Source organism: Tachyglossus aculeatus, chromosome 11 (genome assembly GCF_015852505.1).
Source record: "Tachyglossus aculeatus isolate mTacAcu1 chromosome 11, mTacAcu1.pri, whole genome shotgun sequence".
NCBI classification, from domain to species: domain Eukaryota; kingdom Metazoa; phylum Chordata; class Mammalia; order Monotremata; family Tachyglossidae; genus Tachyglossus; species Tachyglossus aculeatus.
This window is the reverse complement of record NC_052076.1, coordinates 1,549,392-1,566,091: the sequence shown is the minus strand read 5'-3', so window position 1 is coordinate 1,566,091 and position 16,700 is coordinate 1,549,392. Positions and strand designations below refer to the sequence as shown.

General features: G+C 49.5%; 1 long non-coding RNA gene across 1 annotated transcript in view; it reads right to left on the bottom strand.

Annotated features, from left to right (window-relative positions):
* LOC119934225 overlaps positions 1–16,700 on the bottom strand; it is a 37,908-nt gene that overhangs the window by 20,002 nt on the left and 1,206 nt on the right. Inside the window, exon 2 of the long non-coding RNA XR_005452883.1 lies at positions 13,367–13,548. This is a non-coding gene — a long non-coding RNA (uncharacterized LOC119934225). The remainder of the gene's footprint in view (positions 1–13,366; positions 13,549–16,700) is intronic.

The following is a 16,700-nucleotide window of genomic DNA, read 5'->3' as shown; positions in this document are numbered from 1 at the left end:
CCGTGCTGCTTCCCTAAGAATAAGACTGTGAGCCCTATGTGGGATAGGGACTGTGTCCAAACCGATTACCTAGTATCTACAACAGCATTTAGTACAGTGCCTGGCACAGAGTAAGTGCTTAATAAATACCACTATTATTATTATTATTATTATTACCCAGCAGGAAAACAAGAAATAAAAAGTAGTTGGCTAATCCACTACGCTTTCTGCATCTTCTCCCAGGAGCCGATAGCATTGCACCCCTGCCCGGGGGCTCTCCGACTCCAGCATGGCAGGAGAGGGTCCCCTCTCTCCCCCTCTTCTCCCTGGACCCCCACACGGGACTGGATTGTAAACTCCTTGAGAGCAGGGAAGATGTCACTTTTTAATTGTTCTCCCCAAGGGCCTGGTACAGGGCAGAGCCTCAAGTAGGTCTCAGTAAATCCACAAACCACAGCTAGTGGGGACTGGGGAGTGATCCGATCAATTGTATTTATGGAGCGCTTACTGTGTGCAGACCACCATCCTAAATGCTTAGGGGAGAACAATACATCATCAATTGTATTTATCGAGTGCTTACTATGTGCAGAGCACTGTACTAAGCGCTTAGTGTCGGTAGACATGTTCCTTGACCATGATGAGTTTACGGTCTAGAAACGAGCTTACAATCTCGAGATGGACAGAGTCTGCAGATGTATCCAGAGGTGGTGGATCCAAGAAGATGTCTGCCCATTCTGACCAAGATCCTTTACTTACTGAACCAGGGTGAACACTTTGGAACTACTGAAGCTACAGAAGCCTTTTTTGCAATGACTACGTTATTTCGGTCTAATGACCAAACCTTGCGAAGGATGTGCTACCTCACCATCAAAGAAATGGCCAACATCTCTGAGGATGTGATCACTGTCACCAGCAGTCTTACCAAAGACATGACGGGGAAGGAGGATGTATACAGAGGCCCAGCCATCAGAGCCCTCTGCCGAATCACTGATGGGATGATGTTGCAGGCCATTGAAAGATACATCATCATCATCATCATCAATCGTATTTATTGAGTGCTTACTGTGTGCAGAGCACTGTACTAAGCGCTTGGGAAGTACAAGTTGGTAACATATAGAGACAGTCCCTACCCAGCAGTGGGCTCACAGTCTAAAAGGGGGAGACAGAGAACAAAACCAAACATACTAACAAAATAAAACAAATAGAATAGATATGTACAAGTAAAATAGAGTAATAAATATGTACAAACATATATACATATATACATATATACAGGTGCTGTGGGGAAGGGAAGGAGGTGAGATGGGGGGATGGAGAGGGGGACGAGGGGGAGAGGAAGGAAAGGGCTCAGTCTGGGTAGGCCTCCTATGTGAGGCCTATGTGAGATACATGAAGCAAGCCATTGTGGATAAAATCCCCAGTGTATCCAGTTCAGCACTGGTGTCTTCCTTAGTAAGTGGAGCTACTAATGCGACTCTTTTAGGCATCGAAATAAGGTATCCTTGTGTTTGTCTCCCGTGAGTCCCCCGAGGGACAAGGACTGAGTTTAATTCCCACATGTGCGTTCTCTCCCAATGCTTGAAACAGTGTTCTGTAAAAAGTAAGTGTTCAGTAAATAATCTTACCACTACCGTGAAACATTTGCTTTTGTAAATATCCACCTACTAGACTGTAAACTCCTTGAGGGCAGGGACCGTGACTACCAACTCTTGTATTGTACACATTTATTACTCTATTTATTTTACTTGTACATATTTATTCTATTTATTTTATTTGGTTTATATGTTTTGTTTTGTTGTCTGTCTCCCCCTTCTAGACTGTGAGCCCGCTGTTGGGTAGGGACCGTCTCTATATGTTGCAAACTTGTACTTCCCAAGTGCTTAGTACAGTGCTCTGCACACAGTAAGCGCTCAATAAATACAACTGAATGAATGATTGAATGAATGGTTGCCCTTTGGGTTGGCTTTGAGGGTTTCGCATCAAACCAATCTACCCTAGAATCAGCTCTGGAACCCGCCTGGGGGATGGGATCAGGGGGAGAGGGTCCCCCCAGTCACTGGCCACAGACTCCACTTCAGCCCAAACCATTTGGGGCTCCTAGGGTGAGAGGTCAGGACCGGGCTTGGCCTCCCCGCACTCCATTCCCAGTTAGACTTCCACCCCCGCACCACGGCAGAGTGCAGGGACCTGTCCCTCTTGCTGACCTGGGGGACTCTCGGTCCCAACTGGGGGCACTGGATAATAATGGTAATAACTGTGGTATGTGCTAAGCGCTTACTATGGGCCAAGCACTGTTCTAAGCGCTAGGGTACACAGAAGCTAATCAGATTGGACACAGTCCCTGTCCCACATGGGGCTCACAGTATTAATCACCGTTTTCCACTGAGGCCCAGAGAAGTGAAGTCACACAGGTCACAAGGTCACACAGCAGACAAGTGATAGAACAGGGATTAGAACCCAGGTCCTTCGGACTGCCAGGCCCATGCTCTATCCACTAGGCTTCACTACTCCTGGCCACCCAGCAGGGATGGAGCAGGTCCTAGGGCTGGGCTCTGGCTGTGGGCTTCCTTGGTGCCGACGCTCCTGAGAATGGGGATGTCGACTCTCCGACCGGGAGGGCCTGGCTGCTCACGCTCCCCCTGAGGTGGAGGGACAGAGGACTGATGGGCGCTTACTCGCTTGGGGACTCTGAGAAGGCAGACGATCAATGGTATTTACTGATCTCTTAAGATGGGGCTGAGCGTTGCACTAAGCTCTTGGGATAGTTCTTGGTAGCCACGCTGCTGCATCCAGCCTGTGCCAAGCCTACTTCCCTTGGAGCTGGCTCCCATCCAGCCACGAGCTAGGTACTTCGGGAAGGGGAGAGTCCTGGAAATTGCCATCGGACTCTCTGGAATCTGGAGTCCTTTGCTGAGGGCCTGGCCCAGAGGCAGTGCTGGAGCTGAAGGGAGGGTATTCCTCCATTCCTCTGCCAGGCTAGCCGTAAATCCAGGCCCCCCAAATTCTTCCCGGATGCTCCTCCTCCTCCTCCCCTGGCAGCTCCCGAATCCTGCCGATCCCTTTAATTTCTGCTCTTTGAGTGTTGACATAGAAGACTTGGCATTGTCCTCATTTCTCTCATTCAACCCACATATTCAATCTGTCACCAAATCCTATTGGTTCTAATTTCACAGTATTGCTAAAATTTGCCTTTTCCTCTCCATCCAAACTGCTACTACACTGATCCAAGCTTATCATGACCCTGCCTAATTACTGCATCAGCCTCCTTCACCAACTTCTCTGCCCCGTCTTTCCCCACTCCAGTCCATACTTTACTCTGCTGCCCGGGTAATATTCTCCCAAGCGCTCAGTGCAGTGCTCTGCACCCAGAAGGTGCTCAATAAATGCCGTCGATTGATCATGCCATAACCGCCCGCCTTCCTCCTGAGCGTCCACCTCTGCAGTTAGGTGTGTCTGGAACTCCCCAGGCCTGAAAATCCTCCCATTGGAAAAACGAGACTACACAGGAAGCAGTACGAACACATCACAACAAAGCAGCTGAAAAACAATTGCATGTATAAATAAGTATACGTATCCTAATTATGATTATAAACATATTATCTTTGCATTAGCATTATGATACATATGATACATAACTCAGTGAACCTAAACCTGCGTGGCTAAGGGTAGGATTAAAGCGCACAAGTACAAAAGGAGGCTCTTGGTCTGATGTGATTGGGGTGTGGGTCATTAATTGGGGAAGGCTTCCTGGAAGAGGTGGGCTTTGGAGAGGGCTTTAAATAGGGAGTTCTAGTCTGGCGGAACAACATGATCTAGGGGTCAGAGGCAGGAAAGTGGAGAGCCAGATGCCTTACACAAGTTTGGGAGTCAGTCAGTCCACCAATCGTACTTATTGAATGCTTACTCTGTGCAGAGCCCTGTACTAAGCACTTGGGAGAGTACAATGTAAAAGGCACATTCCCTGCCCACAAACAGCTTACAGTCTAGAGGGAGAGACAGACTTTAATATAAATAAATAAATTACCCTGTGTCTGACCTGATTATCTTATATCTACCCCAGCCCTTAGTACAATGCTTGACATATAACACACCACAATTATGATCACGATCGTAATGCTAATAATAAAAAATAATAAAAACTATGTTGGCGGCAGAGTGAAGTATGGACTAGAGAGGGGACTTTGCCAGGGAGTTTGTGCATTAGAATCTCAGAATTGCTTTGCCACGGTAGTTAACCAAGGTCGCTTCAATAGCACAGGCCACACTGCCTGGGACGGAGAAGGCTGAAGCTCTCCCTGGGGCTCCTGGCTCCCACAGAAAGAGCACCGTTGTTGCCACCTGTCTTGTCCCTGGCCGGAGGAGGATGGGGCAGGTGTCCTGCTCTTTAGGAAACGGGCAGGACAGCCCCCACTTTGGGGAAGCAAAGTTCGCAGGGAGCCACTGATCAGAGCCAGAGGGTCCCGAGGCAGGCTCGGCCCGTTAGGTCTCGCCCGGGCTGTGGCTCCGTCGTTGCACAGCGGCGGCCAGACTGCCCTGGACCCCGCGTCCCTAAGCCTCTGCCCTCCCACCACGTGAAAAATGGCCCCAAGTGAGATCCCCACCCACTGGCCATTAGCTCCCACCCCCTCACTCGACTGCACTGGCCCCAAGTCCCAGGACAGGTTGCCAGTGAAAGAGACCGGAATGTGGTTTGCTGGACCTGATGTTGGCAGAAAATGCTGACACCCATTTGGGTCACCTGGGCAAAGCTGGGTTTCTGAGACAGAAAAGCAGCTGGCACTGGGGTGCCTATCGGGCACTGCGCAGGGCATCCTGAACCAAGGAAGACGAGGCTTATCGGTTGGCAGCAAGTGCAGAAGGAAGCAAAGTACGGAGAAGCAGCGTGGCTTGGTGGATAGAATATGGGCCCGGGAGTTGGAAAGGATCTGGTTCCTAATCCCGGCTCTGCCCCATCTCTGCCGTGTGACCTTGGGTGAGTCACTCTGGGCCTCAGTTACCTCATCAGTAAAATGGCGATTAAGAGTGTGAACCCCATGTGGGACAGGGACTGTGTCCAAACACATTAGCTTGTATCTACCCCAATGCTTAGAACAGCGCTTGGCACATAGTGCTTAATAAGTACCATAAAAGGAGAGCAGTGCTGGGGTTGGGGAGCTGGGGAGCAGGGTTAGGATCAGGGCTGAAGGGGATCCTTATTCAACAGCTTCCCCCTTTGGCCATCTGGTCTGCCTGCCTGCCGCCGGGCCTTCCGCTTGGCAGGGAGGACTCGGCTGGTGACATCACTCACTCCACTGGTTCCCGCTGAGCGATGCAGGTTGGAGCTGGGCCTTATCGGCCCGCTGCCCAGCTCAGCCCAGCCCAGCCCGGCCTGGCCTCGGCCTCTGAGCCCATCTTCTGTTTGGTCCGCAGCTGCCGGCCCCTCCCCACCCCCTGGCCAGGCAGGGCGGGGCCCAGAGCTGGAAACTGGAAAAGGACCCAGGAATCCAGGTGCTGGGGGTATCCCGGGGTCCCAGCGTAGGACCTAGTTTCTCGCGGGCTGCACCTGCCACCCTCGTCTCCCCTTCCAGGCCAGCTGCCTCGGTCTTGAATACCGCTTTTATCCCCTCTCTTGGGGGTGCCCCTGCTGCCCTTGCCAGGGCCCGTTCTGCAGCCGAGCTGGGCGAGAGCAGCTGCAGGAGTCAGCCAGACAGATGGCCAGCCGGGACGCCGGCAGGAGGCTCCGGGCCTTGTGGTCAGGATTCCAGCCAGCCCCCGAGGCCCAGAGAGGCCAAGAACAGATACAAATAACGTAAGTCTTCCCAGTGAGCTTCCCTGGTTCAGATCCAGGATTTTCCTCGCTACCGTTCCAAGTCTCATTTCCTTCAGGGGTGGTGGTTTTTGTGGGAGTCTCCCAGAACGATGCCCACGGTGCCCGGCGAAGTGCTAGTTAATTTCGTGACTCTGACGATGTTGGGTAATGAGCTCTGGGCCCAGCTTTAGCGAGCCAAGGGAGGGTGAGGGGTGGGAGCAGGGAACAGGGAGGGGCGAGGAAAGACCTATTGGCACGGGCTGACAGTGGCATGGGCAAGAGAGGAGAGGAGAGGGAAAGGTGGGGAGCGGGACACAGACCTGCTGACGGGTTGGGAGTAGCACAGACAGGAGAAGAAACAAGAGGAAAGGAGGGGAGCGGGACACAAAATAATATGATTCCCAGAATGGCCTGCAGCCCGAATTTGCAGAAGCAGCTCCCTCGGGAGCCATGGAGCAGCTCAAAGGTGAAAGGGCTGTCTTTGTCTTCCTACCTTGTTTTCTTTGAAAAACTGATTTTTGGCTACTTTCCAACTCCTAATAAGCCATCAGAAGCCAATAAAAATCATAATCATTGTAATCATCAATAAGGTGGTATTTCTTAAGCACTTATTGCGTGCCAAGCATTGCACTAGGCACTGGGGGAGATACAATATAATCAGGTCGGACACGGTCGCTGTCCCACATGAGGCTCACAGTCTAAAAGGGAACAGGTATCGAATCCCCGTTTTACAGATAAGGAAACTGAGGCCCAGAGAAGTGAAGTGACTTCCCCAAGGTCCTGCTCCCAACAGCAGGAAAGTGGCAGAGCCGGGATTAAAACCCTGGTCCTCTGACTCATTCATTTATTCATTCAATTGTATTTATTGAGCACTTACTTTGTGCAGAGCACTGTACTAAGCACTTGACTCCTAGGCCTGGGTGCTTTCCACTAGACCACGCTACTTCCCCATAACGATACTGCAGGGCAAATGGGCTGCTATCTGTGCATCATTCATTCTCCTGCCAGGCAGAACACCCATTCAGAATCATCTATACCAGACAATCATATATTTCCTTCCTGAACGTCTCCGAGAGAAGTTCCATTTCAGCCATGATTTCACACAGGAAAGGCTGACTCTCAACCCCTAAATGACACTAGCCGGGGACAGGACATAGAAGCGATAACTTTTCTGGAAGCCTACTTTCTGGGGCACTTCAGCCTACTCCAGGAGCTCTCAATGCCACAAATTGACTTTTTTTAGATTCCCTCCACCCCGCCTCGCCTCTGACTCCCACCCCATAACTGGTCTTGGAAGGTTCAGGTCAGTCTCCAGAGTCTAGTTAGTGCAGATATTTTGTTCCGCTTCCTGTTTTAACCTTGTAAATTAATTGTGGCATTGGTTAAGCGCTTACTATGTGCCAAACACCGTACTCAGTCCTGGCACAGATACAAGATAATCAGGTCGGACAAAATTCCCCCTCCCACGTGGGCCTTACAGCCTAAGTAGGAGGGAGAATAATAATGATGACGATGATGATGGTATTTGTTAAGTACTATATGCCAGGCACTTTACTAAGCGCTGGGGTGGATACCAGCATATCGAGTTGGACACTGTCCCTGTCCCATGTGGGGCTTACAGTCTCAATCCCCAATTTACAGATGAGGTAACTGAGGCACAGTGAAGCAACTTTCCCAAGATGACACAGCAGACAAGTGGTGGAGCCGGGATTAGAACCCACGACCTTCTGACCAGATATTCAATCCCCATCTTCCAGATGAGGAAACTTAGGCCCAGAGATAATAGTAATAATAATAATGATGGCATTTGTTAAGTGCTTACTATGTGCCAAGCACTGTTCTAAGCGCTGAGGGGGATCAAAGGTCATCAAGGTTGTCCCACGTGGGGCTCACAGTCTTCATCCCCATTTTACAGATGAGGGAACTGAGACATAGAGAAGTGAAGTGACTCACCCAAAGTCACACAGCTGACAAGTGGTGGAGCTGGGATGGCAGGTGGACTTACCCGAGGTCACAGATGAGAAAAGTGGCACATTAGAACCCAGGTCCTCTGAATCCCAGGCCCTGGTTCTTTCCCCCAGACCATGCTGCTTCTCCTTGTTCTTCCTCCTGCTCCTGGTTAAATCATTTCTGTCTTCCCGAACAGACTGCAAGCTCGTCGGGGGCAGTTATCACTGGCCTTGTTCCTGCTATATCCTCCCAAGCGCTTGGTACAGCGCTTCCCATTCATAGGTGCCCAAGTAGATGCCACTGATAGATGGATGAGCTTGGTAGATGGGCTGAGGGGTGGGTGGGAAGCCAGACACCCCCGCCTCCTCTGACAGTCGGCTGTCGATTGTGCCCTGGGGCCGGGCAGGTGAGGAAACATACCCAGCTTCACAACCCCAGGCTAGTGTTCTCCAGCAGCACTCTCCTGCATCCCATCCTAAAAAAACCCTCTCTTGACCCCACCTCACCTTCTAGTTATCGTCCCATATCCCTCCTACCATTCCTTTCCAAACTCCTTGAACGAGTTGTCTACACGCGCTGCCTAGAATTCCTCAACAACAACTCTCTCCTCGACCCCCTCCAGTCTGGCTTCCGTCCCCTTCATTCCACGGAAACTGCGCTCTCAAAGGTCACCAATGACCTCCTGCTTGCCAAATCCAACGGCTCATACTCTGTCCTAATCCTCCTCGACCTCTCAGCTGCCTTTGACACTGTGGACCACCCCCTTCTCCTCAACACGTTATCTGACCTTGGCTTCACAGACTCCGTCCTCTCCTGGTTCTCCTCTTATCTCTCCGGTCGTTCTTTCTCAGTCTCTTTTGCAGGCTCCTCCTCCCCCTCCCATCCTCTTACTGTGGGGGTTCCCCAAGGTTCAGTGCTTGGTCCCCTTCTGTTCTCAATCTACACTCACTCCCTTGGTGACCTCATTCGCTCCCACGGCTTCAACTATCATCTCTACGCTGATGACACCCAGATCTACATCTCTGCCCCTGCTCTCTCCCCCTCCCTCCAGGCTCGCATCTCCTCCTGCCTTCAGGACATCTCCATCTGGATGTCCGCCCGCCACCTAAAGCTCAACGTGTCGAAGACTGAGCTCCTTGTCTTCCCTCCCAAACCTTGTCCTCTCCCTGACTTTCCCATCTCTGTTGACGGCACTACCATCCTTCCCGTCTCACAAGCCCGCAACCTTGGTGTCATCCTCGACTCCGCTCTCTCATTCACCCCTCACATCCAAGCCGTCACCAAAACCTGCCGGTCTCAGCTCCGCAACATTGCCAAGATCCGCCCTTTCCTCTCCATCCAAACCGCTACCCTGCTAATTCAAGCTCTCATCCTATCCCGTCTGGACTACTGCACTAGCCTTCTCTCTGATCTCCCATCCTCGTGTCTCTCTCCACTTCAATCCATACTTCATGCTGCTGCCCGGATTATCTTTGTCCAGAAACGCTCTGGACATATTACTCCCCTCCTCAAAAACCTCCAATGGCTACCGATCAATCTGCGCATCAAGCAGAAACTCCTCACCCTGGGCTTCAAGGCTGTCCATCACCTCGCCCCCTCCTACCTCACCTCCCTTCTCTCCTTCTACTGCCCAGCCCGCACCCTCCGCTCCTCCACCACTAATCTCCTCACTGTACCTCGCTCTCGCCTGTCCCGCCATCGACCCCCGGCCCACGTCATCCCCCGGGCCTGGAATGCCCTCCCTCTGCCCATCCGCCAAGCTAGCTCTCTTCCTCCCTTCAAGGCCCTACTGAGAGCTCACCTCCTCCAGGAGGCCTTCCCAGACTGAGCCCCTTCTTTCCTCTCCCCCTCGTCCCCCTCTCCATCCTCCCGTCTTACCTCCTTCCCTTCCCCACAGCACCTGTATATATGTATACATGGTTGTACATATTTATTACTCTATTTATCTATTTATTTATTTATTTTACTTGTACATTTCTATCCTACTTATTTTATTTTGTTGGTATGTTTGGTTCTGTTCTCTGTCTCCCCCTTTTAGACTGTGAGCCCACTGTTGGGTAGGGACTGTCTCTATGTGATGCCAATTTGTACTTCCCAAGCGCTTAGTACAGTGCTCTGCACATAGTAAGCGCTCAATAAATACGATTGATTGATTGATTGATTGATCACAACAAAAAGTTCTTGGTGCCCACCCCTTTCCCACTAGGTTGAAAATGAGACTGGGAACGCAAAGGTGATTAAACCGACCGGATGCGCGTGGCTTTTGCAAACTGCCGTGCGGTTGCCAGTTGAAAACATGATGCGAGAATCCACTGGGTGGTGAAGACCCAGTTGGCCTGGCCCAGGGAGCTGCCATCTGGTCCCTGGGGAGCCTGTACTGAACGCTTCCCCACCTGATGTTACACGGAGGTGATTCTGGATTTACTAGAGCTCAGGATCCGGGAGGAGCAGCGTGGTCTAGTGGAAAGAACTTGGGCCAGGGAGTCGGAGGACCTGGGTTCTAATCCTGCTACACAACATCCCTGCTTTGTGACCTTGGGCCGGTCAATCAATCAATCAATGGTATTTAGTAGCGCTCTGCACATAGTAAGCGCTTGGGAGAGTACAATACAACAGAAATAGGAGGCCCCTGAAGAGCTTACAGTCTGGAGTCACTTAAATTCTCTGGGCCTCAGTTTTCTCATCTGTAAAATGGGGATTCAACACCTGTGAGTCCCAAGTGGGACCTTATAATCTTTTATCTATCCCACCTTCAGTACAGTGTTTGGCACATTGTAAAGTGCTTAAAAAATACCACAATTATAATTATCATTATTAGGTTGGGCGGGGGGCCTAGAGGCAGCTGATAGAGCCAGAATGGAAAACTAAGATGTAGGTTAAGGAACAGAGCAAACTTGCCAGCAAACAAACCCCTTCCCAAGAGACCTGGTGATCTGAGGAAGACACCCTCGCTCTCCACTGGCAACACACAGGCTACAACAGTTTTCCTCAGAGCATAGGCCTTTTCAGAACCCACAGCCCCAAGAAGTAGCCCTGGATCAGGGGTCTTGGGAACTTTGCTGGGTTTTTGTTCTTTGCTCACCGCCCTGATTCACCCCCACCATCTGCTTCCTCCTCAGTCGTGGGGTAGGAGATCCTGGGGGGAAGCCCAAAAGCCAAACTGACTTAATCCACAAGGAATCGATCAACTAATCAATCAGTAGTATTTACTGTGTGCAGAGCACTGTACTAAGCACTCAGAGTCCTCCCTTTCTCCCTGTAATTTGGTCCTAGCCAGAGTAAGACAAGGTCTTTCCTCAATCAATTAATCAATCCGTGGAATTTCTTAGGCGCTTACTGTGTGCCAAGCACTAAATTAAGTGCTGGGGCGAGTCCAATACAGTATAGTTGGTAGACCCACCCCTTGCCCGCAAGGACCTTCCAGCCTAGTCTCTCCCTAATCTGGCTGAGCACAGTCCACGTCTCATGTGGGGCTCACAGTCTTAATCCCCATTTTACAGATGAGGTAACTGAGGCACAGAGAATTAATCGATCGTATCTATTGAGAGCTTACTATGCGCAGAACACTGCACTAAACACTGGGAAGTACAAGAGAATTAGCCGAAATGTTCCCAGCCCATAACGAGTTTACAGTCTAGAGGGGGAGACAGATTTTAATGTAAACAAATTAGTAATTTTTACAATATAAAATTTAAAGATATGTACATAAGTGCTGTGGAGTTGGAGGTGGAGCAAATGTCAAAGGTTCAGAGGTCACAGACCCAAGTGGAGGCCTGGAGGAAGAGCGAGCTGGGGAAAAGAGGGCTTAATCGGGAAGGTCTCTTGGAGAAGATGTGACCTTATTCAATCACTCATTCAATCGTATTTATTGAGTGCTTACTGTGTGCAGAGCACTGCACTAAAAGCGCTTGGAAAGTACAAGTCGGCAACATATAGAGACGGTCCCTACCCAACAACGGGCTCACAGTCTAGAAGGGGGAGACAGACAACAAAACATGGAGTCCTTAGTAATACTTCGACAGCGGAGAGAGTGGTGGTCTGATGTATATAGACGGGGAGGGAGTTCCAAGCTAGGGGGAGGATGCGGGAAAGAGGTTGGGGGTGCGATGGTTGAGATCAGGGCAAAGTGAGTAAGCTCATGCTAGAGGAGCCGGAGTTTGTGGGCTGGGCTATAGCAGGAGATTAATGAGGTAAGGTAGGATGGGCTGAGCTGACTGAGTGCTTTAAAGGCAAGGTTAAGGAGTTTCTGTTTGATGTGAAGGTGGATGGGCAGCCATTGGAGGTTCTTGAGAAGTGGGGAGACATGAACTGAACGATTTTGTTGATCAATGATCTGTGCAGCAGAATGAAGTATGGATTGGAGTGGCGAGAGAAGAGGCTGAGACATCGGCAAGGAGGTAGATGCAGTAGTCGAGGTGGGATAAGATAAGTGCTTGGATCGGCATGGTGGCAGCTTGGATGCAGAGGAAAGGATGGATTTTAGCAAGGTTGCAAAGATTTTAGCAATGTGGCGAAGTTGCTGGCCCAAGACCACACAGCAGACAAGTGGTGGAGCTGGGATTAGAACCCAGATCCTTCTGACGCCCAGGCCTGTGGTCTAGCCACTAGGCTACGCTCTTACTTAGACCTTGAGCTCCTTGTGGGACCCGGACACTGTCTGACCCAATTATCTTGAACCTACCCCAACGCTTGGCGCACAGTCAGCACTTAACCCTAAATACCCCAATAATTATTATTATATCGATGAGCCCACTAAGGAACATAGTACACTAAGGAGAAGCAGCGTGGCTCAGTGGAAAGAGCACGGGCTTTGGAGCCAGAGGTCACGGGTTCAAATCCCGGCTCCGCCAATTGTCAGCTGTGTGACTTTGGGCAAGTCACTTAACTTTTCTGTGCCTCAGTTACCTCATCTGTAAAATGGAGATTAAGACTGTGAGCCTCCCCGTGGGACAACCTTGTAACCTTGATCATCTTGTAAACTCTCCAGTGCTTAGAATGGTGCTTTTGCACATAGTAAGCGCTTAATAAATGCCATTAAAAAAAAACTTGTAGAGCCTGCAAAGTTTTTTCACATAGGGCATTAGGTTTGCCCAAGGAATGAGTATCACATTCAGAAGGCAATCAATCAATTCAGGGTATTTATAGAGGTCTTTCTGTACTTTTACGATTGTCACACTAATTTTCACAATATCTGTCATGGGGAGAATCACTGCACTTCCTCTCTAGGTGGAAAAATATGGGATACAAGTAACTCGTCCAAGAATGCACAGTTCACTGTCAGCTATGGGGACTGAAACTCATTGCCTGACAGTACGGTGCACTGCAACCAATGATGCTTAAAAAATACTAGTTATTATCATTACAACTGGCAACTGGCAAGGTAGGACTCTCTCCCAGACACTACAGTGCCTTCCCAGTACATAAAATATGAAGCCAATCAGTGGGAAGTCAGGCAGTGAGGGTTACCATTTCTGTTCTTTCTTTCTTTCCTTCTTTCTTTCTATTAATGTCTTTCTCCCGCTCTAGACGCTAAGTTCATTGTGGGCAGGGAATGTGTCCGTGTATTTTTATATCATACTTAGCATAGCGCTTTGCACACAGTAAGCACTCAATAAATACAACTGAATGAACAAACGAAAGTTACGATACCTGGAAAAATCTTCTTTGCCTCTATTGCCTCAAAACCGGCAGATGGTTTCTCTTCATTTGGTAACCGGCTGCCCCTTTCCACGCCGCCTTCCTCCTGTCACATAAACCTCTATTTCTGTTGCCGATGTGCACAGGCCCCATCTCTCCATTTTTCTGTGGTTTGTGACCACATTGAAAAATCACTGTGGAACAGGGAAATAGGCATAAGGGACACTATGGACACTTGGAAGCCTTTTGGCAAAGATAAGTAATTTATGGATTATCGTAACTGAGCCATTGCTGTGATAAAGGCAACGATGCCAAGAGGCTGGCGGCAGGCCCGTGGGGTGGCGAGGCAGATAAGCGAGCGATGGCTCGCTCCATCAGGAGCCACGAAGGACTGGGAAACAGCCAAGGAAACTTTCCACGGAGTCAACAATTCGGGATCCGCTTCTAGCTCCGATATGGCTTCTCCGCATGACCTCGGGGAAAGTCCCATTTCTTTGGATCGATCATTTGAGAGTGCTGACTGTGTGATGGCCATGAGCAGAGCACTGGTCTGAGGGCTCGGGGAGTAAAAGACATGATACCTGGCCCCAAGGAGCTTTCACTCTACTTGTGCAAGGCACTTGATAAAGGGCTTGGGGAGTACAACAGAGTAGACATGATTCCTGTCCTCAAGTAGCTTGTGTTCTACTGCGTGCAGAGAGCCTGGGGACAGTATAACAGAGGAAGCAGCGTGGCTCAGTGTGGCAAGACCATGGGAATTAGGGAATGTGAGTTCTAATCCTGACTCTGCCACGGGTCTGCTGTGTGGCCTTGCGCACGCCACTTAACGTCTCTGTGCCTCGGTTACCTCATCTGCAAAATGGTGATTAAGACTGTGAGCCCCACATGGGACAACTTGATTGCCTTATATCTATCCCAGTGCTTAGAACAGTGCTCGGCACAAAGAAAGAGCTTAACAAATACCATCATTATTTTTATTAGCAGTAGTAGCAGTAGACATGATGCCTGCTCTCAAGGAGGAGACAGAGGAGTTTACAGTATAGTGGGGGAGACAGACTTTAAAATAATGTACAGCTAGGAGAAAGAAGGAAAAGTGGCTATGTGTATGAGTGTTTACAGGCTAGAGCATGCAAGATATGTACATACACAGGCTACTGAAGGTTGTCAACACACACAAGTGTAACTGCTTACTGCTGTACTGTACCCTCCCAAGTGTTTAGTACAGTGCTCTGCATACAATAAGTGCTCAATAAATATGACTGACTGACTGAAGTGTGTAATGGCTGAAGTGGCAGTTTCAGGGAACATAAGGTGGAGAGAAAAGAAGCCTACTGAGAGAACTTCCAGGAGAAGCAGTGTGTCCAGTGGAAAGAGCTCAGGACTGGAAATCAGGAGCAGCTTGGCCTAGGGGATAGAGCACGGGCCTGGGAGTTCGAAGGTCATGGGTTCTAATCCCTGCTCTGCCACTTGTCCGCTGTATGACCTTGGGCAAGTCAGTTAACTTCTCTGGGCCTCAATGATCTCATCGGTATAATGGGGATTCAGACTGTGAGTCCCATGTGGGACAGGGGCTCTGTCCAACCTGATTAGGTTGTACCTGCCACAGCGCTTAGAACGGTGCTTGACACATAGTAAGCGCTTAATAAATATCATCAATATGATGATTATTAAGAGGCCTGGTTTCTTAATAATCCCAGCTCTGTGACCTTGGGCATTTAACTACTCATCCCAACCCCATAGCACTTGAGTAAATGTTCGTATACTCTACTGTTTCCCCTACCTATAATTTATTTTAATAGCTGTCTCCCCCTGTAGACTGTGAGCTCCTTGTGGGCAGAGATTACATCCTCCAACTCTATTATATTGTACTTTTCCAAGTGTTTGGGACAGTGCTCGGCACCCTGTAAACAATAAATACCATTTTTCAACTGATTTATTGAGGATTAAATAGCTGTTCTACCTCTCCCTGAGACTGTGGTCCCCCCCCCCCGTGAATCAGGGACTGAGTCCAAACTGCTCATCTTAGTGCAGCGCTTAGTACAGTGCTCTGCACATAGTAAGCACTCAATAAATACAATTGATGATCTTGTACAACCCCAGGTCTTGGCACGCCAGAAGTGCTGAACGAATACCACTGTTATGATTATCATTAATAATAATAATGATGGCATTTATTAAGCGCTTACTATGTGCAAAGCACTGTTCTAAGCGCTGGGGAGGTTACAAGGTGATCAGCTTGTCCCACGGGGGGCTCACAGTCTTAATCCCCATTTTACAGATGAGGTAACTGAGGCACAGAGAAGTGAAGTGACTTGCCCAAAGTCACATAGCTGACAATTGGCAGAGCAGGGATTTGAACCCCTGACCTCTGTCTCCCCCTTCTAGACTGTGAGCCCACTGTTGGGTAGGGACTGTCTCTATATGTTGCCAACTTGTACTTCCCAAGCGCTTAGTACAGTGCTCTGCACATAGTAAGTGCTCAATAAATATGACTGAATGAGTGAATGAATGACTCCAAAGCCCGTGCTCTTTCCACTGAGCCACGCTGATTATCCTCCTCCTCTTCATCACCACTAGAGAAGCAGCGTGACTCAGTGGAAAGAGCACGGGCTTTGGAGTCAGAGGTAATAATAATAATAATAATGGCATTTATTAAACACTTACTATGTGCAAAGCACTGTTCTAAGCGCTGTGGGGGATACCAGGTGATCAGGTTGCCCCACAGGGGGCTCACAGTCAATCCCCATTTTACAGATGAGGTAACTGAGGCACAGAGAAGTTAAGTGACTTGCCCAAGGTCACACAGCTGGCAATTGGTGGTGCCAGGATTTCAACCCATGACCACTGACTCCAGAGCCCGTGCTCTTTCCATTGAGTCACGCTGCTTCTGGGTTCAAATCCCAGCTCCGCCAATTGTCAGCTGTGTGACTTTGGGCAAGTCACTTCCCTTCTCTGTGCTTCAGTTCCCTCATCTGTAAAATGGGGATTAAAACTGTGAGCCCCCAGTGGGACACCCTGATCACCCTGTAACCTCCCCAGCACTTAGTACAGTGCTTTGCACATAGTAAGCGCTTAATAAATGCTATTATTATTACTACTACTACTACTATCATTATTTAGGGTTTTGTCGATGAGCGGGCTGGAAAATGGGGATTAAAACTGAGCCCCCCCGGTGGGCCCCCCGATCACCCTGTAACCTCCCCAGCCCTTAGAACAGTGCTTTGCACATAGTAAGCACTTAATAAATGCTATTATAATTACTACTACTACTACTACTACTACTATCACTATCATTATTTAGGGTTTTGTCGATGAGCGGGCTGGAAAATGGGGATTGAAACTGTGA